Genomic DNA, 4,682 nt, shown 5'->3' on the forward strand with positions numbered 1-4,682 from the left:
CACGTCAGCTCAGCATTGCCTAGTGATCCTGAGCAAACAGAATTTAGATTGTTTACAACTCCCTATGCCCACATAGCTGAAAAGGTCAGAGACTTGATCTCTTTGTGCCCGCTGCCATGTTGGAATCTCAAGAGGAGATCTGTGTTCTTTTAAAGGAAGTAATTTCCTCAGTGCTCCGTGAACAGAGCACCAGGAGTAGGGTTTGGGGGAGTTTGATTGCTGACAAGGGACCCCATTCACATATGGGTACTGAAAAGAGCTAAGTTCCAGATGAGTGGGAGTACTGGTAATGTGGGTGTTGTATTTCCACAGAATAGGGAGTGGCTGCCAAATCTGCCCTGCTGGGCTAGGTTGTTCCTGTCCCCACCCTTAGCTGGGTTTCCCAAGCAATCAGTGAATAATGTCCCAGGCCTCCATGCTAAGGCAGGGCCCTTCCCTGAGCAGAACAAGTTGGCTGGTAAAGGAAGGACATCTCAGCATCTCAGAGCAGTTAGTTATAGAGGAAGCCATGGTCCATAGCAAAATTCTCTAGTTTCTGTCGGTTGTGGAGAAAAAAGGCCTCACTTGATCAATCTCTGACCTGATGGACACTGAGGAAGACAGAAGCCTTAAGGGCAGCATGGATTGCTTATTTGATAAAGTTTGAAGCCTTTGCAAAATACCGGGTTCTAGGTGCATTCACTCTGGTGTTTAGATGAGGACCAGTAGAGGCCATGGTGCTCTCACCTTGGTGCACCCCCAGGTACACATCTCCATGTGAAGCTTCCTGCATGGGCAGCTCAGCATCACTGAATCCATCTTGTACAGGATCCTGTGGTTCCTGTTCAGCAGAGGAGAGTGCCCAGGCAAATGTTCCCTGCAGACTCTCGTAGAAGTTGTGCTTCAGATCACACGTAAGTGGACTTGCCTAGTATTTTTTTTTTTTTTTTTTTTTTGGGAGATAGGTCTGTGGGAAAGCCTGAAAGACAACTATTTCAGATTCCCTAGTTCCATCCACTATGGTTTGGATATGATTTGTGTTCCAAAGATTCATGTGCTGGAAGTTTGGTCTCTAATATAACAGTTTGGAGAGGTGGTGAAGTGGTTAAGAGGTAGATCCTAGTGGGAGGTGATTAAAGGTCATTGAGGATACCTTTTCTGAAGGGATTAGTGCCTTTAAGCAAAAGTGGGTTAGATATCTCAGGGCTGGGTTGAGTGCTGTCAGAGTAGGTTGTGGTAAAGCTTGGCACCATCCTTCTGTGCTGGTACTGCTCCAAGCTAACTCCATGATGACATCCACCATGTCTGATGCAACATGAGGTCTGAGAAGTGACCACTCAAAACTTGGATATTTTACCTCCAAAGCCATGAGCCAATATAAACCTCTTTCTTTATAAAATATCTCATCTCAGGTATTTTGTTTTAGAACACAAAGAAAGCTAAGACACCATCCAAACGTACTCATGAGAAAGACCAGTCTGAGAGTTCTAGGCTATGGGGTTCCTGCATCTCTCTCAGAGGGCCCAGAAGAATGTGTGGACATTCCTGCTGTTTCCTGATCAGGCCCCCAGACAATTCAGGGCTTCAGGGTACCATGATCATTACCAGGTCACAAGCGGAAGATGACCAGTTAAATTGCGAGGGCCCAAGAAGCAGGACCTGGAGTCTGAGCAACCAGGAGTGAGCGCCAGGTAAATAATGCATATTCCCAGAGAGAAGAACAAGGCGGCATCTTCAGAAAGTAGCTGCTCCGCAACCACAGATCTCAGAGCATTTACAAAGAAAGGAAGGGATCGGCTGTGAAATACAGATGGTGGTTGCTTGTCCAGCCCCAGTGGCTGTGACTTGTCCGTTTTATAGCCCTCCCTCCAGGAGAGCCAGTGAGAACCTGGAACTGGAAGACCCCTTTCTGACAGTTGCCACAGTGGCCTGGCAGGTATTTTTGCATTCAGGGAGGGGGAGCAGTGGATGACGTCTCACTAAGCTCTGGAGCCCTCCCATCTCCCCTGGGAGCCCTTAGCCCTCTCCCTTCTGTGTGGCAGGCCTGTTGATTGGAACACCTTCCTGTCAGTTGTCTCCGTCACCAAGGACAGCTGACAGCCTACCTCAGATTCCTGAATGTACTCTCTTCTAAGTTTTCCAACCCTGTGTCCACTCTGGATTTAGGGATTTCCTGCAGCCTCAGCCTGGACCCCTCTTGTAAATGCTTGATTGGGTGAAGATCTGCTTCTGGCAAAGTCTACCTGTCTGAACCTCTTTTGCCATCCTGATCTTCCTGAATGGTACATAATGCACCAGGGGTAGACGTGGCTGCCGTCCGCCACCTCCTATGAGCTGGTCCACTGAGTCCAGAGAGACAGATAGAGGTGTTTTCCTGAAAATTAAAGAGCAGCTGGGACACAGAGCATTAACTGCAGACTGCTGCATGCTGGAATTGAAAGTCAAGAGTCTTGCTATCCTTTCACAGACAAGGAAAACCCATCTCTCAGATCTTCAAAGCCACATAACTCTAAGTGGCTTTGTAAGTGGCCTAACTCTGACCAAAATTCAGGGCCTTTTTTCTTGGTCTATCATCCTTTTCCCTCTTCTATGATACCTCCATAATAACTTTATCTTAGATTATTGTTCATTAATTTTGATTATAGCATTAAACACTGTTGAAATGAACTCTCCTCAGTGTCTTTTTCCCCCCATCGGTATATAAACTATTTATTAACAGAAAAGGCCTACAGACTCATTTCTTCTTAGATACACCCACGGTGCAGCCATGGCGCCCAGTGGTCTTAGTGTGCTGGCCTCGGACACAAAGGCCCCAGAAGTGGCGCGGTCCTCTGTGGGCCCTAATCTTCTTCAGTCGCTCCAGGTCCTCCCGGGGTTTATTGTCTAGACCACTGGCCAGAACCTGGCTGTATTTCCCATCCTTTACATCCTTCTGTCTGTTCAAGAACCAGTCTGGGATCTTGTACTGTCGTGGATTCTGCATAATGGTGATCACACGTTCGACCTCATCTTCAGTGAGGTCTCCAGCCCTCTTGGTGAGGTCAATGTCTGCTTTCTTGAGCATACCTTCACCCCACTCCCTTAATGGCAGTGATGGCAAAGGCTATTTTCCGCCGCCCATCGATGTTTGTGTTGAGTACTCGCAAAATGTGCTGGAACTTTTCAGGAATCACTAGAGACATGGCGGCAACAGAGCGGCAGCGTTAGGCCTCCTGTGGAAGAAGCTCCTCTGTGTGTTTTTGTTCAGGTAGACTCCTTAGCTTCTTACAGATGAAATGAATTTAAAAGAACAATTTTTAAAAAATTGTTCTAATTAGTTATACATGACAGTAGAATGCATCTTGACACATCATACATACATGGAGTATAACTTCTCATTCATCTGATTGTACATGATGTAGAGCTATACAGGTCATGTAGTCATATATGCACATAGGATAATAATGTATGATTCATTCTATTATCATTCCTGCCCCATGCCCCCTCCCCTCCCCTTCACTCCCCTCTGTCTAGTCCAAAATACCTCTATTCTTCCCCACCCCTTTTTGTGAATTAGCATCTGCATATCAGAGTAGACCTTTGGTCTTTGGTTCTTTGGGATGGGCTTATTTTACTCAGCATAATAAAGAATATTATTTTAAGAGAGCAGATCTCATGTTAAATGTTTTTTTTTTTTTCTGAGAACAAAATAAAATTTAAAAAAGACTGGTGTTCTTTCTAACTTATGAGTTCCAGAGTGAACTGTTCTTTTGTTCTTTGTGTTTAAGAATAGGTGTGTAACTCCAGTGTTTGTGTTCGAGTCATTGTTTGGTTAAGATTTTGTCACTGTGATAAACTGATAGGCGTAAGTCATTACTGTCCTGGATGGAGGTCCACTTGAGGGCTGTTCACACAATGAGTCAATAAAGATTGTCGTAGACAAGAACTGCCTACCAGTGAACCTACCCAGACAAGAAAGTCCAGAGGAGACTGGAAGCTTGGAACTTCAGGTAATGTGTGTGTGTGTGTGTGTGTGTGTGTGTGTGTGTGTGTGTATTTCTCTCTTTAACTTAAAAAAAAATTGCACTGTGACTTGTCAGCAAGCACTTGTCATAGAAAAAAATAAAAAGAAAATCGATCATCATATTCTGATGTGTTTCCTTTCATATATATCTATATATAAATAGTTGTTTTTTTTTTTGGTATCAGAGATTAAACCCAGAGTTGCTTAACCACTGAGTGACATCCTCAGCAGCCTCTTTAAAAAATATTTTATTTAGAGACAGGGTCTCACGAAGTTGCTTAGGGCCTCACTAAATTGCTGAGATTGGCTTTGAACTCACAACCCTCCTGCCTAAGCCTCTTAAATCACTGGGATTACAGGCATGTGCCACCACACCCAGCTTCCTTTCAAATATTGTTTTGCACATATACATTTAATAGGTGGCTAGGCTTGGGTTTGTGAGTATCAGAGTGTGAGAGAGGTATGGGGGCTTTGAGAGTGGACACATGGGAATGATTCTAATGATTGTCCAAGGAATTTAAACTGGTATGGTGGCATGATGAGGGAGGTAGAAAGAAGAGCTGACATGAACCAAAGGTCTCAGTGGTCGAAGGTTTGTTTGAGTTAAGGTTAAAGAAGGGAAGGAGTTAGAAAATAAAAAAGAGCTGGTTGGAGAAAAGGTGGCTTAAAAGTATGATATTGAGAAGATGGAAAAAATTCT

At 44.5% G+C, this 4,682-nt stretch overlaps 1 pseudogene across 1 annotated transcript; it reads right to left on the reverse strand.

The window, feature by feature from the left end:
* Nucleotides 1-2,712: 2,712 nt before the first annotated feature.
* Nucleotides 2,713-3,161, reverse strand: LOC308645295 (small ribosomal subunit protein uS13-like; annotated as a pseudogene). Its single transcript has one exon. The product of its transcript is annotated as a small ribosomal subunit protein uS13-like (transcript).
* Nucleotides 3,162-4,682: the final 1,521 nt, after the last annotated feature.

Source organism: Spermophilus citellus (genome assembly GCF_964194105.1).
Source record: "Spermophilus citellus genome assembly, chromosome: 3".
Taxonomy (NCBI): Eukaryota; Metazoa; Chordata; class Mammalia; order Rodentia; family Sciuridae; genus Spermophilus; species Spermophilus citellus.